Raw genomic sequence first — 27,851 nt, forward strand, 5'->3', positions numbered from 1 at the left:
CTTGTTCTTACAGTGGCCTTTCAGCAGGCAGCTAAGAATTATTTATTGTTACTGTTTTTGTACTTTGAGACAATAAGCAGGATAAAAAGTTTAAATAAATTAATGAACAAATTAATAATTAAGATAACACATAATTAATCATTTTGTTTGTTGTTCTTGTTAAGACATCTGCTATTTCTCTTTTCATCTCTACTCATCCTATAAGTAGTGCCTGCATGAATAAAGCCTTCGAAGTCCAGAAACTGTAAGTAATTATTCTAACCTAATTCACCTAAGCTGCAAGGTCTGCTAATGGTAAGGAGGGCAGCAATACTAACCTCCCTGCTACTTTGCCCATCCCAGTAAATGAAGGCATCGCTGGTGCCAGGAGACCAGGTGTACACTACTGCTCCCCCCAGCCAGTCACTCCAGGATAGATGAGGCACTTAATTGGGAGTTTTATTTTTATTGTTTATTAGATATATATACCTCCCTTCATCAAAAGACATCAGGGTTTGCATCATACTTTGACAATCCTACTATCAAAGCTTGCCTCCAAGCTGCCGACTGGAGCAGGTTTTAGGGAGCCTGTGGTGGAACTCATTTATTATGACAGATTCACTGGTTCCAGGTTTAGAGCCTCAAAAAGCAGTGTACTTAGAGGTAATTTTACATGGGGTGTGTGTCTTTATCTCCCTCTTTAGGTTACAAAGTGCATTACTTCTCTTGCTTCAGACTGTGGCAAGCCAGCGGTGCTGCTCATTTTGCTGGGCAGGGCCCTGGACCTCCTGCCCAGGCTGCACCCCTGGAAACATTCTGGGACCAGGCGATTTTCCCATAGGATCCTGCCCACCCTATGGGGTTTCCCCCATGTTCTACCAGCATCCACTTTACATTTTGCTTGGACATGGGAGATGACCTTCAAACCCCCATCAAACAGAGTGGCCATATATCCTATGTCCCAGTTCTTAATTGGAAAGTTAGCCTCCAATTGAAGGACTGTCTGTTCCGAGTTAAAGACAAAAGCGGGCTTAGTGTTCTATTAAGTTCTGTTCAGAATAGACCTATTTAAATGAATGGACTTGACTAAGTTAGGTCCATTGATTTCAGTTGCTCTGCTCCGAGTAAAACTTGGGGGAATGATCTTTGGATGAAAGATTTAATTAATAAATCAAATAAATACCACTGGAAGAATCCTAAGAAGGGAGAGCAGGTGGGGCTTTGAAGCTGCCTGTCAACATCGGACTGAGCAAGCAGTCAGGTCACCTGGGCAATGTCTTCCCATTAGGTACTATGTTCTGACAGTAATTGTTACAAAATCCCATCTATTATTATAAAACAGTGTATGCAATTTTCCTGCACGGCACCCCCCCCCCCCGTCCTCATTTTTGTGATGCCTACAATATTCTCCAACATTTCTCCGATGAAAATAGGGACCTCCACTGCTATCTATCTATATATATAATGTAAAAACCTCTGAAGGTCCATTCAACAGAAAAAGGTCCATTTAACACAAAAGCCACTGCAACGCGTGGCAGGGCCAGCTAGTTTTTCTATAAAAAGAGATGCCAGAACATACCATGAACTCTTAGAATGACAACTGCCAGGGGTTCCAACTTGAATAAAAGATTTGAGGGGTAAGCCCCGCCCACATAATCGATCACATAATGTAGTGCATGCACACCATTTGAATAGCAATGCCCATCAACTTTGGGGGTACCCTGCTGCTCTCAAATATTTAAGGTGGGGGGGCAAAGAGCCCTAGGAGTTGGATCCTATGGCAATGGTGCCTACCTGAGAGGTGCCGGAACTGAGTTCCAGTGAGTTCTGGCTGGAAAAAAAGCTCTGGAGATGCCCTATTATTCCATGCTTGCCAACATTTCTCAGATGAAAATAGGGACATCCTAAGGAAAAGCGGGACATTGCCGGATCAAATCAGAACCTGGGGCAGCTTCTGTAAATCCAGGACTGTCCCTGGAGAATAGGGACACTTGGAGGGTCTGTGCCTAAGTGGGCACCCTCTTGTCAGAGGGGGAGAGTCTCTCTTCCCCATAACCTTCATCCTTGTGCAAATTCATCCCCACCCCCTCAAACCGGCAGGCATTAGGCCTGCCAAATTGTTAATCTCCCTGATATGTTAGCTGAAGTGTTTTGTCTGCTGCCTCTTCTCTCCCTCTTCTATTGATTGATTATTTTGCAATATGTTGATTGGGTTGCAAGCCTCCTCTGTTAACAGAAAGGTTTATGGGAAATTATTTCGGCCAGGGAACCAGACAGGCCACGTAAACTTCGGAGGCGCTTTCTGCTTCCTGCTCTCCTTCGAAAGACAAGGTGACTCAGCCAAAGTGTGGGGAAGCCCTGTGGAAAAAGAGAGAGAGAGAGAAAGAAGCCGAAAGAGTTAACTGGAGGGGATTTGGAGTTCAGGCCACGAGGCTGAGAGGAGGACCCCTCTTCTCCTGCTTCCACGCTCTCCGCAGACAATGACGAGGCCTCGGACACTGGCGGTTCTGTTTTGCATCACAAGTTTGAAAAGTCCTCGGAGAGTCTCGTGATTTATGTGAGGTCTTTCGTTCAAGAGAAATAAACCATCCACCAGACCCAAGTGAAATCTACACCACTTCGTTTTCTTGTGGAACCAGGATTTTACCCCTATCTGAGGGTTTCCCCTCCATTCCAAGAAAAACAACCCAGGCCCTTTCTCACAGACGCTTTCTCCTCCATTTCTACAGAGGGGCTGCTGGGAAGGGGGTCTCGCCGTTCCCCCCCCCCTGGAATCATGTGGCGGATTCCTTGCCATTTCATTGGCCCAGTGCTAGAGAGAGAGAAGTCTTCAGTTTACAAATAACAAGCGTTTTTCCTGCCTGTTGTGAAGCCAGAACAGCTGCAAGGAAAGCCAATAGCGATTCATTAGTTTTAGGGGATGATGCCCGCCCCGGCCCCATTTCCTTTAATGAGATTTTCTTTTCTTTTTTTTGTTCCCTCGGTTTTTTTGGTGTTTTATTTTCATATTTAAAGAAATGCAATCGTCCCCAGTGAAGCCCACATTCCCTGTTCCCCCTGGTAACTTGATAAAGGGGAAAGAAGTTTAAACAAATGAGATGAAATGAAAGCCGGTGTGCACTGATTGAAAGAGAAAGAGAGCTCAACTAGGAACCGGCAGACCCGGGTTCGAATTCTGCCTCTACTGTGGACCAACGATCCTTGAGTCTCAGTTTTGCCATCTGTGAAATGGGAATGGTAGGGATGGATTAGACCAGGCACCCCCAAACTTTGGCCCTCCAGATGTTTTGGACTACAATTCCCATCTTCCCCGACCACTGGTCCTGTTAGCTAGGGATCATGGGAGTTGTAGGCCAAAACATCTGGAGGGCCGCAGTTTGGGGATGCCTGGATTAGACTTTAAAAGAGGAGATGACTACTAGCCATGATGGCTACCTACAGTCTGTTTCCACACTTGGAGGCAGAAATGCTTCTGAACGCCAGTTGCTGGAACCCACAGGAGAGGAGAGTGCTCTTGTTCTTGGATCCTGCTTGCTGTCATCTGGTCGGCGCCTGTGAGAACAGGATTCTGGACAAGCTGGGCCATTAGCTTGATCCAGTAAGCTCCCATTGCATTCTTATGGTGTCAGTTGTCTTCTGCCTCACATGAAGAAGACCAAGAAGAACTGACTCCGTCTCTCAGCCTTAGCAGCCAACCAAAACCATACCATGAGGTGGAGAGAGAAAGCCTTTTGTACGGAGAAGGAAGCGGCAGTGTTAAAAGTCATGCTTTTAACAGAGACCTTTGAATGGGAAGGAGGAAGGAAGGAGGGGCAAAGATGAAATGAGAACCAGCAAAGGGACTGTAGCCTGGAGTTTGAGGTGGAGCAAGAGACTAGAGGCCTTGGCAGAAGGAGGAAGGAAGCCAAGTGAAGCCAAAGGGGAGACAAAGTGAAGTGAAACAGAACCAAGGATATCCTGACACCAGAAGAAACCAGATCCGGAAGGTGGACAGGCCGGCTTTAACGAGCGAGACCCTTAGGAGAGGAGGGTGCCAGAGCGACGGAGAAAGAAAGAGAGGAGGGAGAAAAGAGAGCTGAGCTTATTCCATTTCGTCTGGTGCATATTTCTTAATTGCTGGGGGCTCCACTCATTTTCTGTCTGGGAAGAAAAGCCTTTGCTGGACCGGGGTCTTTTGAAGAAGGGAGCCCTGGAAATGGAAACGATTAGCCAGCCAATCGCATTTGGTGCCATGTGATTACATCATCACATAATAGCAGCACGGCACACACTCTGAGAGCATACCTTCTTCAGCTGGTGGGCCTAAGGTGAGAGATGGGTCACGCCAACCTGCCATGACCTTTTAGAGAGAGAGATGGAGAAAGTGAAGGAGGGGGAGAAGATGGAGAGGTGAATCAAAAGAGAAAAAGAACATGGTGAAGGAGAGACAAAGAAAGAAAGAAAGAAAGAAAGAAAGAAAGAAAGAAAGAAAGAAAGAAAGAAAGAAAGACCTCTAGCAAGTCTTTTCTGAGTTTTGATATCTGCCTTGAAATTAGCATGTTTGGTATGGCTGAAAATTCAGACCCCATGAAACAAATCCCTGACCATTCATGTTACTTCCATGCTGTTGAGAGCCCCTTTTTGACTGCTTTTGGAAGGCTTTCCCCTCACCCACCTTGGTAGCTGGTGGGAACAGCAATTTACAAACACAGCCCAGGATTTTCACTTTTTGAAATATGGCAACCCTAAGTTGGCCAAACGGTGCTTTTGTCCAGTTGACTGTAATTTGCTTATGGGCATCCACAAATAACAACATTCTGGAGATACCAAGCCATAAAGTGGTTAGATTGGTCTCGAGTAGGGCCAGGGCCTTTTCAGTACTGGCCCCGACTTGGTGGAACGCTCTTTCACAGGAGACCAGGGCCCTGCGGGATTTGTCATCTTTCCACAGGGCCTGCAAGACAGAGCTGTTCCGCCTGGCCTTTGGGTTGGATTCAGTCTGACCCCTGTGTTTTCCTCCCTCATGGCTTGGATTTATGGACTACTTAAAATGAGGCTGCATTTTAAATTTTAATATTGTATTTTAATCTGTATTTTAATTAATTGTTTTCTTTTCTTTTATGTCTTATTGTAATTTTATTGGTGTTAGCCGCCCTGAGCCCGGTTTTGACTGGGGAGGGCGGGGTATAAATAAAAATTTATTTTTATTATTATTTATTATAAACAAAATGGCCGTGAGTTACTCCAGCAGCAAATTTCATTAAGTGGCAGGAAAGCTAACCCAGGGGGTGTCGATGTGGCACCCATGGGTGTCAATATAGTTGCTAGTACCTCCTATGTTCCCCAGGGAAGGTCTTGTTAAATATCCCTTTAAAAATCCACAATGTTTGGGAGACTGTTCCCTCTCCCAGCTCAGCTCCTTTCGAACCAGCTTAGCTTCCTGTACATTGAAAAACCCCAACACTTAAACACACTACCATTTCAATTTTTGCACCCACCCTCCCTTCCATTCTGCACAGAGAAGGGGTGCAAAGGGCTGATGTCTATGGGTGAGCATGGCTACCATAGGTAACTTTATCCCCATTGATTAGAGATAAGTGGCTGATTGGAAAAGTGGGAAATGCCCAAACCATTTTAAGGCTCTGTCACTTTTTCTATTCATTTTCATGCGGTTGCCATTCTGAGTTATGCCAAACTCCATGGGAGCCATTTTATGTTATGCTGGACACCCCATGGCAACCATTTTGTGACTTGCACCCACAGAGCTTTCTCAAAATTATAAATGTACCCACCGGGCTAAAAAGCTGGGAGACCTCTGAAGGGCAATGAAAGCAAAGAAGAAGAAAGAAAAAACTCCAGTAACGCCATAGAAAAACACAAATATGTTCCTGATTAATATAAGAAATGGTCCCCACAAGGCAACACTTTTCAGCTCACATGAGAACCAAACAGGCAAGTAGTTTTGCTCAGACCTAGTAAAAGTAATATATGAGGGGGGTTTTTTAACAAAAAGAAAGGAAGAGGAGAAATTGGTCCATGTTGCAGGTTGGGGTTAAAGGTGTATCTCCGGTCTGGAAAGTTTAATGGGCATTTCTTTAGAAGGCTGCAGCGATTTGGGAAATGGAAGAGGGTCAAAAGATCAGTGTTGATTTTCTTAAGTAACAAAAATGAACCAAGTGATGAAAATGAAGGTTGGATAAGAGTCTCCGTGCCAAGAGGTTTCAAGTTCCAGGCTCAGAACAAATTCTGCAGATTCATGCAAACAATGCCGGCATTCTTGATATGTGTACACTTGCCCAGTTTTCTGTGTATTCGAATTTTAGCAGCACTGCATATTCATGAAGGAGACTTTACCTTCCCCGTTGAGAACCACAGCTGTAGGGTTCCCAGTCAGTTGCTAGAATCCAACAAATTGTCAAAGTAAATAAAGCGAGAGAACACCGTGCCTGCATACTCTGGACGGCTAGTTTGCCAGTCTTTTTCTTAAAAAAGAGCTTTTTCGATTTCCTCTGTGCAAGTGAATGCCTCAGATCTTACATGCCCTCCAAGTATTTCGTAAGGTTTTGATCCCAGGGCGTTTTGTGAGTTAATCCTCGATGGTTTTCCTGGACCCGCCATCATGGTGACCTCCTTTTCTCCTCCGCTCGGCATTCGGAGATGTTGATCCCGATAGAGAAGAAACGAAGGGAGAGGGTTTCATGGGCTCCTTCCACTCCACACAAGGGAAATGATATAATTGGAACTGTTTGGATTTAGAAATTAAAATAATTTGGGTTTGCTCAGCAAGGTTCACACAACGTCAGCTTCCATCAGGCCGATGAGAAACAGAGGCGCCTTGGGAGTGAGAGGTTTGACAGCTCCCCCAAATAAGACCCTCACTGCTGGGGCAAGTTTCATTTTCCCTTTCCCTGTTTATTGTTGGATTGGAGGTGAGGTTTTCTCGTGTGCTAAACAAATCTGTTTGTACTTTCCCAAAGGGTGGTGGAAGAAATTCTTGTGCAAAGAACCGGCCTGTACCATTGCACCAGGGCAAGTTGAGTTTCTCTCGGAAGCCTTGGAACTCCTGATGCTATCTATGCACAAAAATGGAAAGAGGAAGAAGTCCCAATGAAAGAAGACTGGGGTTATGAAGGTGATGGAATATGCTAAACTCACTGTGGGAATTGGAGTACAAAATGAGAGAGAAATTCCTGAAGAATGGAAATAAGAGGAGACGGGTTGAGCACCCCAGATGTGTATAAGTGAAGATGTGTGAGCTTATGTTTTGGTTGTTTACTCGTGAAATAAAAGTCACATGGGCTTTCCTCATCCCAGTTCTAAGTAACATCCAAATCAGCCTAATGATTCACCCTTTGAACATGTAAACAAATCAGGGGTGGGAGAGAATTCAGATTGAATGTTCTTGAGGTAGTTTTCTTTGCACGCAGACCAGTTCTCAATCACACTGGTGACATGTCTCAACTGAGTTTCTGCTGCAAATGAATCTGCGGCACCATTTATCCCCTTCTTTAATTGTTAATGCAACCTTTGCATAAAATTGGACCTGATAGCGGTCCCCAACTAAGTCATCAGGGGCATCATGAATGCACCCATTGCTTGCAGAAACCTTCGGCAACTCCAGCCAAGTGCCCTTCAGGCGTTCCCCACCTGCCTTCAGGTACATCACCATCATTAAGATCTGGCATTGCCAACATTTTTTCCCCATCAGGCTGTGCTCCTCTGACTTTTAAAGCAGCAGCTTGACCTGCAGTTAATTCTATCTTCATGCTGTTGAAAGCTTCACTGAGCTGATTTCTGTAGAACTTGCAGCCATTAAATGGCAGAGGCAAAGATCAGGACAAATTACATACACACACAGACTGTTTTGGTCATTTGGCAACTTCATAAGGCAGGGGAGCAGAACCGTTTTTCTGCTGAGGGCCACATTCTCTCTGCTGGGGGCCACAAGCCACAGGGCAAAACCAGTGGTGGGGGTGGCAAAATTGGGCAGGGTCACTCCATCACTTTCTCTTCTTCCTTCCCATCCGGTGAGCTGCTGCAAGAGGTACAGATTGGCCCAAAATATGTAACTGATTGCCTGCAGAAGTCTTTCCCTCCCTGTGGAATGACCTCCGTTCAGATGTCAAGGAGATAAAGATACACACCTTTTAGAAGATATCTGAAAGCAGCCCTGTATCAGGAAGTTTTTAATGTTTGATGTTTTGCTATGTTTTTATATATGCTATAAGCCGCCTTGAGTGGCTGGGGAATGGGCAGGGTATAAATCTAATAATAATAATAATAATAATAATAATAATAATAATAATAATAATAATAATAATAATAATTTCACCATTATGCTGTGAGGGCTGTATGAAGGTAGGCAAGAATTATAAACTAGCATTCATTCATTCAATCAATTAAAGGAGTGGTGGGTTTTTTTGGTTTTTTTTTTTAAAAAACCCTACTCATTCAGGAAAAAGAGGGAAAAAGAAAGAAGATCCCAGAGTCGCTTAAAAATCACTTTAAGAAAAAGAAATAGTCCCTGCCATCAGCCTTGCAATCTTAAAAGGCACAGCATAGAAGGAAAATGGATCGGGGAGGAGGAGGAGATAAGCAAGCTCTAGTTCAAGCTCTTAGTTACAAGATTGTTCTAATGACCAGGAGTTCAAGGAAAGTTCAAGGAGAGGAGGCACTAAAAGCTGCCACTGAAAGGCCCTGCATCCCTTCTCTTCCCACCTCGGCTGCAGCCTGATGTAATGACTGTTTCCAGGTGACAATTGATGGAGATAGGAGAATGGTTTTTTTAAAAAAAAGGAAAGGAAAGAATGAGAACTAGAATGAGAGAGAAAGCAAGAAAGAAAGTAATTGGAGCTACATTCTGCAGCTTTTTGCTCCCACAGAATCATGGTATTGTTTAAGCTCAGCCAACAAATAGGGAAGGCTAAAGCCATCACTCTTGGCTCCTCTGAGTTGTTTCTTTTTCTTGCCTTAAGTTCTCCACATTTCCACATAGTTTGTGGGGTTTTTTAAGACCTCGTGAAAATTCATCGGCATTTTTGGAAAGCAGTTCCCCCGAATGCAATTGATGTTATTTTTCACCAATATGTGCATTTAAAAGCACACGTGTTGCATTACGTGACTCGAGAACTGCAAAATTTGGAGAAATGTGAATTTTGAAGGATGCCTGTGTTCCATGCTACATATAGTTTTTAGAAGCTTGAATTCGGTAGGTTTGCCTTTAAATGTCAACCAAAGCCATTCTCCCTTGCCTGCTGCCCTAAGCCATTGGCAAAGGACTTTATATATGGCAATCTCTGGACGAGAAGTGACGAGAAGAATTGTCCCTTTTAGAGATGGCAGAGAAATCTGATCTAGTTCGCTTTTCAAATAAATGTGAGCTTACCTAATTCATCCTTTCCTAGACCACATGCAAACTGAAACACAGGCAACTCGTCTTCAAATTTTGCAGTGCTGTTCTCCACCCAAGTAAAGCGTACAAAAATGCATATGCTAGGGCAAAGCCTACAAAGAAATGAATATATCAGGAAAAATATACTGCAAGGTATATTATATTAGGAAAGTTAATTTGCAAAAAATAAAAATGTGTACATTAAGCAAAATATAACATTGTTTAGTCGTTTAGTCCTGTCCTGTCCGACTCTTTGTGACCCCATGGACCAGAGCACGTCAGGCATTCCTGTCTTCCACTGCCTCCCGCAATTTGGTCAAACTCATGTTGGTAGCTTCGAGAACATTGTCCAACTATTTTGTGACTGCTATCACCATCTGCAATGATCATGGAACCCAAGAAAGTAAAATCTAACATAAAAATGTGTATATGAGAAATCCAACACCCAAATGGTGGTGAATTTTCATGAGGACCTTTGGGGGGGGGGAATAATATCCATCACAAACTGGTGCGGAAATGTGGATAACTGAATGTAATACTGGAAGAATGAGTAGCCCAGAGAAGCTAAAATTGGCAGATGTGCCCATCCCTTAGTCCCATTTAACCAGTGTGCAGGCCAGATGTGTCAGTATCAGGAATTTCTCCTTCTTCTTTTTTTTGAAATATTTTTAAATTAAATTTTCAAATGTTACAAATTCTTTTAAAATACAATCGAAGCAAATCTCTCATATCCATTGACTTCTCATCTACCCTTCCATGGTGTTCTTTTACTCCCTTAAAAAGCTGCTATGTTACTCATATTTTACCTTTGAATTAAAATTTTAATTCTAAATTTTTAAAAATACAAATTCGCATCTGTTGCTATACTTTGAATCCTGCATACATGGCTTTTTCAGCAAGTACCCCCAAAATAACCTCCTCCTCTTTCCAAAAATGGCCAGTCCCCTCCTCCTGCCTTCAGTAAATTGGCAGCCTTTGTAGTATCAGGTATTTAGAAGCTGGAAGAATGTAGCACAGGTTTAGAAAGAGGATCCCAGATGTGCAAGACATCCAGGACTCAAGGTTCAAGACTGGCAGCACCTAGTACTAGGGTGTGTCAAACTTGGGCAGCTGCCTGGACTTCATGTGTGTTTGAAGAGCTGTCTAGATCTTGGAACTAGTCTGACCCCAATTTCTTTGCAGGTACTTTGGAGACTAGTAAAGGTAAAGGGACCCCTGACCATTAGGTCCAGTTGTGACCGACTCTGGGGTTGCGCGCTCATCTCGCATTATTGGCTGAGGGAGCTGGCGTATAGCTTCCAGGTCATGTGGCCAGCATGACAAAGCCACTTCTGGCAAACCAGAGCAACACACGGAAACGCCGTTTACCTTCCCGCTGTAGCGGTTCCTATTTATCTACTTGCATTTTGACGTGCTTTCGAACTGCTAGGTTGGCAGGAGCTGGGACCAAGCAACGGGAGCTCACCCCATCACAGGGATTCGAACCGCCGACCTTCTGATCAGCAAGCCCTAGGCTCAGTGGTTTAACCCACAGCACCACCTGGGTCCCTTTGGAGACTAGTAGAGAAGCTCAAAGGATGGCAAAGACAGTTTTCTCTTTTTTTCTTTTTAAGGCAGGCATTGAACATCTTTCTTGCATTGGGAAGGCTGTGGAAGTCTTGTGCTTGGGGATCCACAAGAACCCAGAACTGGCCTGGTTTAACAGAAGTAGGAGACGGGTGGATCACACCCAGTTGTGTATAAGTGAAGATGCGTGAGCTTGTGTTTTGGTTGTTTACACATGAAATAAAAGTCACGTGTGCATCCAAAGCAACGCAAGGATTCACCCTTTGAACATGTAAACAAGTCAGGGGTGGGAGGGAATTAAGATAGTTATCCAAGGATAAGTCGATCACGAACTCTTCCACACAGTCCCAATATACTCGGCTTTTGCATTTCCAATAGCTCCAGGTTTTGAATCTTCTTGAGGTAGTTTTCTTTGCTTGAAGACCAGTTCTCAGTCACACTAGTGACATGTCTCAACTGAGTTTCTGCTGCAAATGAATCTGCGGCACCATTTATCCCCTTCTTTAATCGTTAATGCACCCTTTGCATAAAATTGGACCTGATAGCGGTCCCCAACTAAGTCACCAGGGGCATCACCTCCCACACTCCCCTATCTCATTATGAATATTTTGCCATTTCCCCTCCATCCTCAATTCAGCTGGGGTGACGATGTCACCGCCGAGCCAATTAACTTTCCAAAGTAAGGCTTTGAAAGATGCTGATATAAATTCTTTTTCTGAAATCAAGCAATCTTCAATCTGCTCATTTCCTTCCTCTGGAGAGATTGTGATACATACTACACAAAACAGCAATTACATTGGATTTGTGTGGGTTCCTCTGAATGTATCTTTTTGGGGAAAAAAATTACAATTCTGCAGTCTGTAGAGGCTGCATGATTTCCTTTTCACAATCTCAGGTCATTGTGTTTTCCCTTCACAAGCAGCCTGAATCTAATTTACAGGCTATTAATTTTCAGAATCACTCTTCTTTTATGATCTTTGTCCCTCTCCTGCTGTGCCAAAGGTTGGTCAGTTGGCGAGGAAGAAATGCATTGCCACCGTAACCCTTGAACTCTGAGCTGCTTAGTTCCGGAGGGAGAGGCAAAACGGAGCGAAATAATCACATTTCTTCTTGGAACACTTTGACAGTTCTGGGGGGTTCGTGCCCCTCCTTGCCCCCTCCCTCAGGGAACGTCTCTTTGCTTTTGTTTTGTCTCTCTCGCCTTGATTCGTTTCCTCGCAAATTGGGGTATGACATCATGTGACGTGATAGTATCAAACCGAGCTGAATTCCTATTTCAAAACACGTTTCCATTCAGTCACCCAGCTCGGCCACTCTGCTGTTTTCTCTGGCCATTTTTCTTAATTAAATGCCCATGAGAATTTCACTTGCGGAGTTTGCACGCACGGAACACCAGGCGAGGCTTTCGTATCTCTAAATTATGAGCAATTGAAATTTCAGATTAGTTCTCGTTCCAAGAAGTCACATTGGCCGCTCCACCTCTCTGAACTTTGGTCTTGGGTCACCTTCTTAATTAAATGCCTGTGAGAATTCCATTTGTTGAAGCAGGTCTCATCGGAGAGGCCTTCGTATCTGAGAACGAATCAGTAAAATTCCTGCTTTGTTCTGGTTGTAAAGGCTAAAATTACAGGACGGGCTTGCTCCCTGACCTATTACCTGGTGGACTGTCACCTGTTCTGCACATCTGTTCTGTCAAAGGTGGGTGGCAAGTGCCATCTTCTCAGGACCCATGTTTTTGGGGGAGCACCAGCGTTCCTAGGGGGCAGCTGTCATGGGCTATCTACTTAACTCTCCTCCCAACAGCTGGGGGGGGGAATGAAAGACTCTTATCTTCACTTATAAATCTGGCAATATCGACCTATTGGGCAGTGACGTGAAGCCTGTATGCACCCCTGTATTCATTTCAGAGTCCAGCTTCCTCGGCCAATAATGCGAGATGAGCGCGCAACCCCAGAGTCGGTCACGACTGGACCTAATGGCCAGGGGTCCCTTTACCTTTATACCTGAATTTAGGCTGCGAGGGTGCAATTTTCCTGCTCAGGAGGTTGCCCTGAGGTCAGTTGCTGGAGCTGGGGGTTCATGAAAACAGACAGAATGTATTATTCCCAGCCATTCCCCCAATATTTATACCAGGCATGACCAATCCAGAAGCTTCATGTTGGTGGCCAATCATAGGGAACGATGCTGCACTCCTCTGCTCCCTTTTGTGCCTGGATAAGGCTCTGGGGTCATATTAGTTCTTATGGGATCTTATTGCAGGTTATTAGGTTCCTGATTCAAGCTCTGGTACCCCTGACAGTAGATCATGTCCTATATCACATCGCCATAAATATATTGCAAGTATATACAGTATGGCATCTGTTAAATCCATCTATCACCAGGCTATCATCTCAGATACCTAATGGTGCATCTAAACAACCACTTGGCTTCATTTCACAGCCCTTGCTGTTCTGCAAGTAACTTTCAAGCATGTAATCTATATTTATATCTCCACACGGACACACACACACACCTGCCCGCTGAAACTACAGGCTCATTTGTTAAAAGGGGGGAGGGAAATCACCCAAAATTATGCTGAATGCACATGCATTGTATTTGTGTATCCCATACAGCCCAGAATAAATATGATGCTGAAAAAGGGGAGGGGTTTACAAAGTAGCCAGATTTGAGGACAGTGGGTTTTAAAAAAGGAAAAAGCGGAGGGGGCAGTGCAGTAGAAAGGGTTAACCTTTTGTCCTGGAGGAGAGCTGGTTGGTGTAAACAAGAGGAGACTGCCTTGGGTGCGATTTAGAATTTGGAAATGTAGATCTGGAGGTTGGAGAGCGCAAGACTCCTGCCCAGAGCAATCCAGGGTAATTGGTGCTTTTGTAACGAAGTACAGGGTTTTGTAATGAAGTACAGGGTACAGTGTTCTCGAAGCTACGAACATGAGTTTGACCAAACTGTGGGAGGCAGTGGAAGACAGGAGTGCCTGGCGTGCTATGGTCCATGGGGTCATGAAGAGTCGGACACGACTAAACGACTAAACAACAACAGGGTTTAAGGTGGCAAACTTCACCCAGTCCACAAATGGATTTCTAAATTGTGGAGGCGCATTCCCCCCCCCCCCGGCCGCCTCCCGTCCTGCCCTTGAGTATCAGGAGCAGGTCGATTTGGTTTTTGTTTTGTTTTGTTTTGGTAAGGTCTGTCAACAGTTCATCAACACAATAAATAAATGGACATATTCCCCACGTTCAAAGGCAGTTCTCCCTCTAAATACCAGGTGCTGGGATCAAACACCGAGGGAGGGCTGCTGCACTTTGTTCCTTGGTTGTGGTCATGCCAGAAGTTTGGCTGGATATTGTATGAAAGAGGTGATGGACTATTAAATGGGTCCATGGGATGTTCCAGCATGGTGGTTATTATGGTTATTGAGCCTGATGGCTAACTGGGGGGGGGTGTCCCCTTTTGCCAGCTGAAGCGAAAGGGAAATGTGCCCCTCACTGGCACCACTGGAATACCCCCCCCCAAAAAAAACCTCAGTGAGAGAGGCTGGGGGGGCACTCCACAAGACATTGCAGCCTGTCTTCAGCTCACCAGGGTGGAGAAGACAGGCAGCAATGCTGTGTGCAGGAACTCCACATTCTCGCCAACCATGGTGAGAGTCGGAGCTCTCTGCAAGGCAGTGTCGCTTGCATTCTCCACCACAGGCAGGGAAGACGAATGGCAACCCTGCGTGCTGGAATGCCCTCCTCTTGCCGACACGAGGGAGGTGTTCTGGCAATGTCAGGAGTGGTGGGCAGGACACGGCTTCTTGCAGTCCCGCTGGTCCTTCACCCTCCCTTATCGGCGGTCCTCCTCTATGGCTAACTTCTTTGAACCCACATCTGTGCCCAAACAACTCAATGCACTCTGGTGACAGATGCCGGAGAATTCCAGCTGAAATGGGAGCAGAAATTCCTGGAGTTTGCTTATGCATCCCATGTGCAGAACGAAAAGCCATCCAGTGAATGCAAACAGTATTTGCTGTAGTTGTTTCTTTCAGTCAGTAATAAATTATTCCCACCCACACCATTTGCATTGCATTCCCATTGTGTTGAAATGAATGGGGTGCAAACTTTCAATATATACTCTTATGAAACTGCAGGTTACTACAATAACCCTGCCAATGTTCTTATCTGTTTACAGTTTGTTTGTAAATATTCCATAAACCATTTCCATTCTTGTAAAAAAAGTTTTTAATCGTGTTTTCTTATTCTTCCGGTAAGTTACGCCATTTCTGCATATTCCATAAGGTTTTTTTATCCATTCTTTGTTTGCTGGGACTTCTTCCCGTTTGGGGGCAAGTAACTTTCTTGCCTTAAGGACCCAGGTGGCGCTGTGGGTTAAATCACAGAGTGTAGGGCTTGCTGATCAGAAGGTCGGCGGTTCGAATCCCTGCAACGGGGTGAGCTCCCGTTGCTCGGTCCCAGCTCCTGCCCACCTAGCAGTTCGAAAGCACATCAAAGTGCAAGTTGATAAATAGGTACCGCTCTGGCGGGAAGGTAAACGGCGTTTCTGTGCACTGCTCTGGTTCGCCAGAAGCAGCTTTGTCATGCTGGCCACATGACCCGGAAGCTGTCTGTGGACAAATACCGGCTCCCTCGGCCTATAGAGCGAGATGAGCACCGCAACCCCAGAGTCGGACACGACTGGACCTGATGGTCAGGGGCCCCTTTACCTTTAACTTTCTTGCCACTGTAGTACCATACATGAATAAGTTTCTGTACAGTTTGGGTAGTTCTGTCCAAAGCTGTCAAGTTCTCCCCCTTTTTAAGGGAAATTCCCTTATGCTGAATAGGCTTCCTCACGAGAAAAGGGAAAACTTGACAGCTATGGTTCTGTCCCTATTAATTCCCAAAAGGAATTCAAAACAAGCCTTCTTGATCACTGGACCCACTATTGGTCTCGTCCGCTCAAGCCACCGGTGCCTGTCTTTTGTGAGCCTAAATCTTTATTGAGGTTCACAGAATCATGCTAAGCTCTCGCCAGCAATACTTACAGCTTAATGCAAGAGAGGATAAAAGAACCTTGGCTCTCCCAGTCAACCTCTTTAATAATTCCCGCAGCCTCTTGCCTAGACCAACTGCCGATATGTATATGTTTGCTTTCTCAAGCATTCTCCTACGTGCGTTTTTATCGGTAAGTGTATTTACAAGGTCTTCATTACTTCCTAATTGTCCGCTGCCTCTTCTCTTTAGTTATCTTCCTAAAGAGCAATTTATTAAAAACAAAACAAAAAAGCAATTTGGTAACAGCCGTTTAAAAGCTATTCATCCACTCCAGACCAGGCTCGTTTGTTAATATCCTGCTCTCTCCGCAGCCTTCCTTTCCCCCCTTGGCACCCATAAAAAGGCCTTGCATTCCTGAAATATACTCGGAGTCGAGAGTGAATTTCATGCTCTTTATTCAGCTCATATTCATCAAGGAGAAGAAGAGAAGACGAATGGCTCTTTCCCCAAAACCATCTGCTTATATACATTATTTACACAATGGGCCTTGCGTGATTGGCTACTTCAGGGCTACACCTGTGGGCCAATTATATTGTGGATTGACTTCTGCCTGCAGCCTGATTGGCTGCTCCTACAGGCCAATCAGGTAGCAGATTCACTTCTGCCAGCCGCCTGATTGGCTGCTCCAGCAGGCCAATCAGGTTGCGGATTCACTTCCACCTGGAGTTGGATTGGGTAGCTCCCGCTGATTCTGAATCCTATTGTTCTAGGATTCAGCTCAGTACATAACACCCCTCCCCTCTAAGTTCCAGTCCTGCCCGGGAAGTTGCATTCGTAGTCCCCAAGGTCTGCTGGCCGCCTCCGTGTGCGTTGTGGCCTGGGGTGTTCCTTGGTCAGGGGTTCTGGTTCTGGCTCGTGTTCCGAGGCTGCTGGCTGTGCCGGGGCTGTCTGGTCTGGCGCCACTGAACCACTAGGTTGTGACTCTGGTTCCGGTGTCCTTCCAGCCTCGGGGCGCCCCTCTGTGCCTACTGCTTCTGCTTCCCCTGCCCACCCCTCTCGCTCTACAGGCCTCACTGCCCTGCTGTCCCCTTGGGACCCCTCTGTCCCGCTCTCCTCCCGGGTTCCTCCTGGGAATCGTCGCCGTAGCTGGTCGCAGTGGCGGCGCCAACATTGCCCCCCTTCCGTTAGTACCTCGTACGACACGGGACCGGTCACCTTGGTGACTGTGGCGGGTACCCATGCTGGGCCTGCCCCAAAATTCTTTGCATACACTGGGTCCTGGGCCACAAATGTCCGGGGGTTCCTGCCTTTCCCCACCACTACCTCATCCTGAGCTCTGTCGGGGTGAAGTCGGTCCAGTCTAGTTGCAAGGCGCCGGCCCATGAGTAGTTCAGCTGGGCTCCGGCCCGTCGTTGTGCTTGGGGTGCTGTGCTGTGCTAGAAGAAATGCGGCAAGGCGGTATTCCCAGTCCCCTTGTGTTATGCGGCGGAGGCTGTCCTTGGTGGTCCGCACCATGCGCTCCGCTTGGCCATTGGTGGCAGGGTGGAATGGTGCTGAGCGGATGTGGTGGATGGCGTTCTGCGCTGTGAAGGTCTGGAACTCCTCTGACGTGAATGCGGTTCCATTGTCCGAGACGAGGGTGTCAGGGAGCCCGTGGGTTGCAAACAGCTTACGTAGTACCCGGATGGCTGCCGCCGTAGAAGTGGACGGTACCAGTGCGACCTCCAGCCATTTGGTGTAGGAATCCACCACTATGAAGAATGTTTTTCCCTGGAAGGGGCCAGCGAAGTCCACGTGCAAGCGTGACCATGGATGTCGGGCGGACTCCCAGGGCTGGACTGGGGCCCTTGGGGGATCCGGGCGGGATTCTTGGCAGGTCTGGCAGTGTTGGACCCAGGCCTCTATCTCTCTGTCAATCCCCGGCCACCACACATAACTCCTGGCAAGGGCCTTCATCCTCACTACCCCTGGGTGTGTCTCGTGTAGGGCTGTGAGGACCCTTTTGCGGAGGGGCTGGGGAACAACAACCCTGCTTCCCCATAACAGGCACCCCTTGTGGGCCGACAGTTCATGTTTGCGGTTTGTGTAGCCAGCGAATTCTGGCCCGGGGCTGCTGCTGGGCCATCCTCGCCACACCCAGTCCAGGACCCGGGAGATGACCCTATCTTTTGTGGAATGGTGCGCAACTTCTTGTGCCTGAATGGGTCGGTCGGGAAGCAGCTCCAGGGTCATAACCTCTTGCGCAGGCGCTGGGTCAGGGCCTGTTTCTGGTAGTGGTAGCCTGCTGAGTGCGTCTGCGTGGCCCATCGCCTTCCCAGGGCGGTGGATTAGTGCATACTGGTAGCCGGCAAGGAAAATTGACCACCTGAGGACACGTGGAGACAACACTTGGGGGGTCTGCTTCTCGGGGGCAAACAGGCCAAGCAACGGCTTGTGGTCAGTCACTATGGTAAAGGGCCGCCCGTACAAGAAATCATGGAATTTTTTTACGCCCTTCACGATTGCCAGACCCTCCTTGTCAATCTGTGAGTAGTTTCGTTCGGCTGCAGCAAGCGTCTGGGAGAAGTATGCCACCGGCACCTCTCTTCCATCCGGGAGTTGGTGTCCCAGGACAGCGCCGATGCCATAGGGAGAGGCGTCGCATGCCAGCACCACTGGCAGCCTCTCGTCGAAGTGTGCCAAGACCGAGTTCGAGACGAGCAAGTCCTTGACTGCCTGGAATGCGGCCCTTTGTCGCTGGCCCCACACCCAAGGGGCCCTTTTATCTAGGAGTCTGTGTAGGGGCTCCGCTACCGCTGCCTTATGGGGAAGGAAGGCATGGTAAAAGTTCAATAGTCCCAAGAATGACTGAAGTTCGGGCTTGCTCTTGGGCGCTGGGGCCTCACAAATGGCCCGTACCTTGTCACCGGTTGGATGGACCCCTTCTGCGTCCACCTTAAATCCCAGAAAGTCCACCTGCGGCACTCCCAGTAAACACTTTTCCCGCTTCACCTTGAGGCCCGCCGTCTGGAAACGGTGCAGGACGGAGCGGAGGCGGTCCTCAAATTCCTCTGGTGTGGGCCCGGCGATCAGTACATCATCGAAGAAGGGGGTGACGCCAGGAATCCCTTTAAGGAGAGAGTCCATTAGATTCTGGAATATGCCTGGTGCCACGCTAACGCCAAATTGCAGCCGCTTTACTCTGAATGCCCCTCTGTGCGTCACAATCGTCTGAGCCTCTGCTGTGGCTTCGTCCACAGGCAACTGTTGATACGCTTGGGCCAAGTCCAGTTTGCCAAAGATTTTTGACCCAGCCAGGGTGGCGAGGACATGGCTGACCACTGGCACTGGGTATGCATGGGCCGTGAGAGCCTTGTTTATGGTGCATTTGTAGTCTGCACAGATGCGGACCGAACCGTTAGGCTTGACGGGTGTGACAATTGGAGTTTCCCAGGGGGCGTTGGGCACCGGCTCCAGCACTCCTTGCTCCACGAGCCGGTCCAATTCCTCGTCTATGCGGGGTTTCAGGGCGAACGGGACCCGGCGGGCCTTGTGCCTGATGGGTCGTACAGCGGGGTCTAGCTGTAGGGCAATGGGGGGTCCTGTATATCGTCCCAATGCCCCATCGAAAACCCCTGGAAACTCTTTGCATATGGCGTCCACGTCCACTTGTAAGCTAGTGCGGTTCACCCCGGTAACGGCTAGCCCCAGAGGTCCAAACCATGCCAGTCCCAGTAAGCTAACGTAGGGGCCCTTAACTACCAGCAAGTCCAATTGTTGCTTTCGCCCTCGATATTGCACCCTGAAGGTCCCCACCCCCATTGTAGGGACCTTACGTTTCTGGAAGTCCCGGAGGGTGAATGGGGCCGGCCTTAGTTTGGGACCCCCATTAGGGCACAGTTCCCTTAATGTTCGGGCCGAGATTATGGATAGAGTTGAACCCGTGTCCAGCTCCATGCGGCATGGGGCTCCCTCTATCTGTACCTCTATATAAATTTTCTCTGTGCTGGGATGGGGCAACTGGAATACCTGGTAGTCCGTGATCTCCGTCGAGTTGCCTTGGTGCATGGTGCCGTGTGACCTGGGGCTCCTGGGTCGGTCATCTGATGCTTGTCGACGGGTGAGTCGAGCCCGACACACCCGGGCGATGTGTCCCAATTTTCTGCACTGCCTGCACTCTGCGTTGCGGAAACGACAGGTCCTCCTCTCGTGGTTCTCCCCGCAGCTTGCACAGTTCCCTCCTTCTCGTCGAGGCTGCTGTGGTGTGTGTGCTGCTTGAGTGCGCCGCTGTACTCGGTGTACTTCCTCCCTGTCAGATTCGGATTCGTCAGTGAGGTCTTCGTGGTAGACCCTCGGTTGGGATGGCGGGGCCGGTCGTGCCTCTTGCGTTGACCTCTCGGCGGCTTCGGTTGCCAGGGCTTCCTCCAGAGCAATCTGGAACGTGAGGTCTTTTTTGGCGTAGAGGCGTCGTTGCAACATCTCGTCCCTCAGGCCACCGACGAGGCGGTCACGAAGCATGTTCTCCAACTCTGAGAAGTTGCATAACCGGGCGGCTTGGCGGAGGGAGGTCACAAACCCAGTTATGGTTTCCCCCGGGGCTTGCCGCTTTGCGTAGAAGGCATTTCGGCAAGCTACCACCGAGGGCTGTGGTGAAAAGTGCTCCTTCAGCCGTTCCATTATTGTTTTTTAAGAGACGGTAGCGACATCTCTAGGTGCAAGGAGAGCCCGGGCGATTTCAAACGTCTCCTCTCCACAGACGCTGAAGAATGTCGCCCTCTTCATGGCATCGTTGGTGACTTCTTTCGCTTGCAGGAGGAAGTTGAAACGGGCGGCGTACCCTTCCCAGTCTCCTGATGCTGGTTTGAATGGCAAGAACCTGCTGTCGGTTGCCATTCTGGGTTCCTTGGGTCCTGGAGCTGAAGCCTGGATGCACGGTGCGATGCAGCGGTGCAGCAGGTGGCGGTGCTGCGGTGCAGTGCGTGGTGGCGGTCAGCTCAGCAGGATCCCACCTTCGTCGCCAGTGAAATATACTCGGAGTCGAGAGTGAATTTCATGCTCTTTATTCAGCTCATATTCATCAAGGAGAAGAAGAGAAGACGAATGGCTCTTTCCCCAAAACCATCTGCTTTATATACATTATTTACACAATGGGCCTTGCGTGATTGGCTACTTCAGGGCTACACCTGTGGGCCAATTATATTGTGGATTGACTTCTGCCTGCAGCCTGATTGGCTGCTCCTACAGGCCAATCAGGTAGCAGATTCACTTCTGCCAGCCGCCTGATTGGCTGCTCCAGCAGGCCAATCAGGTTGCGGATTCACTTCCACCTGGAGTTGGATTGGGTAGCTCCCGCTGATTCTGAATCCTATTGTTCTAGGATTCAGCTCAGTACATAACAATTCCCTTCAACCTTTTTATTAAGTCAAGTTCTCTTTAATTGTCTTATCTTTCCCCCTGTAGCTTTCAGTGGACTCTGTGTAGATCTCTTCTCTTCTCTCCCTCCCCCCTCTCTTTCCCACCCTGCTACAGGCCCTTTCTTTTTGCCACTAGATCATGGGTCTCCAAAACAATCCCATCAAAAGCCACTTTGCTCCTACTGTAGGAAAGCCCCTCAGGTGCTGGTTTACCAGAGATGATACTCCGGTAGCACTAATGCTAATAAAAATATGTATTTATTCTCTGGCTGCCTTATGCAAATGAGTCCCATCCAATGGCTTATTCAACAAGGTCCACTAATCTATTCATTATAGTCACAGCTTGCAATTTGTCACAGATGTCCCGTGGTCTTGTCCCTTCCCTCTGATTGGAAGCCTGGGCAATTTTATTTAAAGCAGGATAATAATGAATGATGGATGAATTTTTCATATAAATCCTTTATCTTGTTGGCATAAGTCAGACTTTCGGGATTTGTAAATGTTTCTGACATATATTTATATAGCCTCCTTGTGATCACGCACTAGTGGTTACTGACACACAAACACACACGCAGAGCATAAAATGGTTGGATGGGCACACAGCTTAACTCTTAGCTAGAAGTTTTCTCGTCTTTCTGGCTGGTAGTAAAGGCGAAAGGCTTGCAGCACCCTTCACCCCCGTCCCCAGCTCTTGATAATATAGTCATACCTCGTGTTGCGTTAGGTCCATGTTGCATCTTTTCAGCTTGCGAACATGGCAAACCTGGAAGTGCCGGGAGTGCTCTATTGTGCTCCGTGCTTGCACAGAAGCGCTGCTTTAGTTGCAGACTTTTTGGGGTCCGAAAGGCACCCCGGAACGGATTGTGTCCACCACTAGAGGTACCACTGTAATGAGAATATATAGGAGGTGAATATATATAGGTGTATAATGGGAGAAATTTGCATTATAATGGTGATGAATTTTCAAGACCATGTTCTTCAAAACAAAACAAAATAAAAGACACAAACTGGTGTGGAAATTTAAGACCAGGAAAACAAGAAATGAAAAGAAATCAAAATTGATAAACCACCCAACCCCACCTGTCACACCCTAGGTTTGAATCCTGAATGTTTTTGCCTGGGTAGAAATTAATCTTATTAAGTTGATAATTCAGTTTATCAAAAGATCCCAGGGTGGTGTACTACATTAAGAACACATTTTTTGGAGCATAAAAATAAGAACATAATAAAAAAGCATAATAATGAACAGCATGATAATAATAAAAGCATAATAACAGTTGTCCCCACACAGCTGTAACAAGCCATAGATTAATGAATGGCCAAAAGGCTGGGTAAAGAGGAATGGAATGATGGCACCAGGTGGGCCTCTCTGGGGAGAGCATTCCACAGATGGGGAGCCACCAGGGAAAAGGCCCGTTCTCATGTTGCCACCCTCCGAACCTCTCAGGTATGGGGATGGGGCATAGAGAAGAGCCTTGGATGATAAGCAAAGGTATGTGTGGGTTCCTATGGGGAGAAGTGGTCCTAAAGGCATTGAGGTCCTGAACCATGGAAGGCTTTATAGGTCAGCACCAGCACTTTGAGTTGAGCCCAGAAACCAAACGACAGCAGGCGCAGTTGGGTCAGGATCGCCGTTATATGCTCAGACCCGACCGTCTCATACTGGTGAGCAATCTGGCCAATGAATTTTGCACCAGCTGAAGTTTCTGAACCGTCTTCAAATGCATCCCCATGTATTACGAATTGCAGTAATCCAACCTAGAGGTTACCGGAAAGTGTCTTTGAAGTCTGAAAATGCCTCTTGTTTGCCTGGAGGGATGACAAAGAAGGATGTGTGAGTGTGTGGAGAAAATATCCTACTGAAGCTGAGGCTCCAATACTTTGGCCACCTCATGAGAAGAGAAGACTCTCTGGAAAAGACCCTGATGTTGGGAAAGATTGAGGGCACAAGGAGAAGGGGACGACAGAGGACGAGATGGTTGGACAGTGTTCTCGAAGCTACGAACATGAGTTTGACCAAACTGCGGGAGGCAGTGCAAGACAGGAGTGCCTGGCGTGCTCTGGTCCATGGGGTCACGAAGAGTCGGACACAGCTAAATGACTAAACAACAACAACAACACAAAGGTAAAGCTTCGAATGGTTGCCTCTAGCCCCACCCACTACCGACATGTGGCCCCTGGAAGGCTACCCAGAAGGGAATATGGCCCTTGGTTCCCCACTTTTGGCCTTTGGACATAGACTCTGGAACAAGGCTTGGCAGAACACTTAGGGATGGGACTAACCAGCCATCATCAATGGAGTTAGTTTGACTGAACAGGGGCTGAGTGCCATTGATAAGGGTTCACTCAGGATTAAATGCCAGTAACTGGTCAGTTTTAAAAAATGGAGCAAGCTAGGTCTGCCGTATGTCCAGAATTTCCTGGACATAGCTGGGATTTGGCCATTGGAAACAGTGTCCAGGTGGAAATTGCTGAAATGTCCAGGAAAATCCAGATGAATGGCAACCCATGTTGGAAGTGTCGTTTTGGGGGAATGTCCTTTAAAATAGCTCAAAAACTACATTTTTGAAATAGGGCAACCCTAGGTAAGCCCTAATAACTGTTGAGCAGATAATAAAAGGCATGTGCCTCTGAGCATATGCAGATTGCTTTCCCCTCACCACTAAGTAGCCATAGGCAGGGCCTTTTTAGTTGTGGTGCCTAATCTACAGAAGCTAACTCCAGTCTCCCATGACATCCACTCCGATGCCTTTTGTGCACCAGAGAAACACCTTTTTATTTAGCCAAGCCTTTTAAATACTGTTTAAAGCAGATTGAATCCCCTGCAGCTATGTCCTTACGTTTAAAGTACTCTGCTGTTTCAGCTGGGTTTCAAAGTGGTTGCAATGTTTTATTGTTTTGTTTTCATTGCTTTTATTGCCGTGAGTCAAAGTGGGAGTGGAAATTCTGCCACATGGTATGTCACAGCCAAAATAAATATAAGGCTAGCATTGCACTCTAATGCAGATTCTGCGAGATAGCAGAAGTCTTGCTGGCCAAATGAAAAACTCAAAACCTGAAGAATATTTCTGATTTCGCACTCATTTGGGAGATTCGATGGAACGGAACCCCAGGTCAGAGAGCAATAGAGCAACCAGTAAATTTCAGCACATGGTTGCGGGAGTAAATGAGAAGAGCCCTGCAGGATCAATGCACTGTCTAGTATAGGAGATTCTGTTTCTTTCAATAATAATAATAATACCCCAGCCAGGTCCCTCTGAGAACCCCACATGCAGGACAGGAGGCCAATAGTGTAACATACCTGCCAAGTTCCTCCTTGAAAAATAAGGGATCAGACCGGAAGTAGCAGGCCGGAAGTGGCGCTGCCGCCATTTTGGAACTGGGCGGAGCATGCTCAGAAGTGACTTTTGATGCTGCTTTGCCCAGTTCCAAAATGGCCGCCGCACCAGAAGTTGTGCTGCAGCCATTTTGGAACTGGGCAGAGCAGCATCAAAAGTCGCTTCTGAGCATGCTCCGCCCAGTTCCAAAATGGCCGGTGTGCCAGAATAAACCTGGAAAAAACAAAACAAAAATCTGTTTTTCCGGCTGGGGGCAGCTGGAAAAACGGGGGTTTCCCGGGGAATACGGGAGACTTGGCAGCTATGTAGTGTAGTGAATAGGAGCTAGAAGAGGGTATATTTATTAGATACTATCCTTCCTTCCTCACATTTGTGTGTTCAGCAGAGCGCCCTGTGCAGCTGAAAAGGGAAGCCGAGATGGGCTAGTTTTAGCCTTTTAGTTAAAGCAATCCAGAATGCTTTAAGGCAAACTGGATTCTCCTGGTATTCCCCCCTTTTCTCCTCCTTAAAAAAACAATCACACAGTCCTGTAAAAGGTAAAAATAGCATTTACTCACTCAGAATGCTTGTCCAACAGATACAGCAGCTTTGTTGAGGCAGGCTTGAAATGGTAAGTTGGTTACAAAGACATACTTAAGTCTAGCTTAAAACGGTGTCTGAGCTGGAGCTGGAGCTCAGACTTCGTAGATGTTCTCACATTGTTGGCAGAGCAGAAAGAGATGGAAGGAGTGGAAGAGGAAGGTAGGAGAAAATATATAGCTATGCGCTCCCCATGTCAGGGCACAGAGGGAGTGTCTCTCATAGGGTTCTCTCTAGCAAGTTTGCAAGAAAACTGTGAGCTTCAGCTCCTATCTAGGAAAACATGAGTTGTTGGTTTGACTGCCTTTTAACTATCCCACAAATAGCACCCGTGCACATAGGGTTGCCATATTTTGAAGAGCAAAAAAGAGGACACATTTACCAACTTCTACTTTTAACTATGGGTCGCTATGACGACTCTGCCCACAAGAAAGAGGACGCGTCCTGGAAAAAAGAGGACATATGGCATCACTACCCTGCAGTGGCCACTTCCACACTCCCAGAAAAGAATAAAGGGATACTGATTTGCACAAAAATTGCACATGGCAATTTATATGGGTAATCTGCCTCCTCTCCAGGTGCTACTGTTGATGGGCAACTTCATGGGTTGATCTCCCTTTGTGGGTTCTTGAACCTTCAACTGTGCTTGGACCAAAGAGCCCTTCAAACAGAGGACTCCTTTCCGCAGCAAGACACATGGGGACTTTGCTATCACCTGCTTTTCCAGCAGCGAAGCTTGTTGCGCGCTGTGTGTTCTTTCCTCCTGCCTGCACTGAAACTACTTCCAGCTGACTTCCTTGGGTGTTCCAGGGTTCTAGCATTCCCGGTAGGGTTACGCCAAATATTTACAGAATCAATTTCCAGTGAGAAGGTTGGGGCGGGGGCAATGAAGATCCCACTGAAACACAAGCCGCGGTTGGTTGCTTTGTATGTGTATGCGTGTTGGGGGGTTGTTGGGTCAGATTAGCCATATTGATTCATAGGCAGTTGGCACGGATAGGTCATTGACTTGTTGTGCTGTATATGGGATAAAGAGGAACCAACTGAATGCAACCAACCAAGCTCTGGATGCTCTTAATCTCCCGCAATGCACATATATGAAAGAACTTTATTCCTCCCTCTCTCCCTCCGCTTCTCTTTCCCTCCAACCGCACAATATCTATGACAATAGTGTCTCATACCGAACATAAACAAACTGTGGAAAAGACTCTATGAATCAAAAATAGAGACACTGTATGTACTTTTCCTTGTTTGTTTGTTTGTTTTCTTACACAAGAAAACCTTTAATAAAAACTGTTTTTAAAAAAATGAAAAGGGGAACCCACAAGCCACCCTTTGTGGAAAGTAAAATGGTTTTCTTGGGAACCACAAAGTGCCACCTCTCCGTTTCTGGGCAAAGAGCTTTTCAAGAGAGGGACCATGCAGTGTGTGTCACCCCCCTTTTAAAAGTTGGCAACAGCCATGCTAACAAGGCTAACAATCTGCATTCCACCCTGTCGGCAGTTTTCTTTTGCCAAGCAGGGCCGGTTCTATCATTGGGCACAGCGCAACAGCTGCTTCAGGCAACAACTGGGGGGCAGATGGGGAGTGGGTTTTCTCAGGATTAAGGGGTTTTCTCTGGACGGTGGTTGTGTGTGCTGCGTCCCAAGTGGTGGTGGCACTTGCCCTTCTTTTGATAGGAAATGCTCGGGGGTGGGCAGCAACAAAAAATGGGAGGTCACGGAGGGTGGGTTGGGGGGGTGAAGAATGTACCTATTTTTTCTGAGGAATGTTGGAGGGTATGTATTTGGGTGCAGTTGAGGACACAGTCCCATTGCCCTTGTTTATGCAAGATTGAATTGCCAGTCTCGTCCACTTCTGGATGATGATTGACCAGCAAAACATATTGGGCCAGCCAAGTTGCCAAGCAAGGAAGCATGCATTGTATCAGGCGAAACTATTGAGTCTTTTAGCCAAATTTGGTCTCCTCTGATTGGCAGCAAGTGCTGATTTCAGGAATCTGGGAGTCACCAAACAAGGCACCTCATTGGAACCCCTTAACCTATAAGATGGATGAAATGAAACCTGAGCATTTAGTTCATTTAGGAAGTGTCTGGTCTTCTTGGGCACCTTTGGAGAGTGAGAGTGATAGCACGGTTAGAGTAGTGGACCTTCTTGTGTCCTTGGGATACTAGCAAATCCCTGACTTTGCCCGGTCGACTACAGTGGCTTTCCTTTTGAATGTGGAATCTTCTGCATGCTAAGTACCTATTCTCTCATGACACACACACATACACATTTATGGGGAGCATCCACACTAATAGTCACGCTATGGCTTACCCCCTCAAAAGTAGCAGTTGCCATGCTCACCTGTGTTCTTCATGGTCCCCAAAATTGCTGGGAACGGATTCCTACTTTCCACAGAAGGCTTTGCAAAATGGTGTCGCCCAGGTTTGCTCAGCAGTGAACCTGACAGGCTCGCCTCCTTGCATGGCTGGTCTTTAGAACTCAGCTCCCTTCCCAATTCTCCATTTTCCAGCATTCCCTCTGGAGAATTCGGCTGGCAGTGAAATTGGGGCTTTCTATTTTGTTTTTTAACCGTGTTTGGCAGCCCGGCCCGGCCCCCTCTGTTGGCACAGTTTGGGTTCTCAGCGACTTTCGCTTATTATTAATGTTT

The 27,851-nt window shown here is 47.2% G+C and overlaps 1 long non-coding RNA gene across 1 annotated transcript; it reads right to left on the reverse strand.

The window, feature by feature from the left end:
- Positions 1-419: 419 nt before the first annotated feature.
- On the reverse strand, positions 420-27,851 carry LOC148685773 (uncharacterized). The gene is made up of 3 exons (XR_015949910.1): positions 27,545-27,851; positions 21,988-22,163; positions 420-2,337 (listed from the first exon to the last, which is right to left on the reverse strand). It is a non-coding gene; the product is annotated as an uncharacterized LOC148685773 (long non-coding RNA).

This window comes from Zootoca vivipara, chromosome 5, assembly GCF_965207765.1.
Source record: "Zootoca vivipara chromosome 5, rZooViv2.hap1.1, whole genome shotgun sequence".
Classification (NCBI taxonomy): Eukaryota; Metazoa; Chordata; class Lepidosauria; order Squamata; family Lacertidae; genus Zootoca; species Zootoca vivipara.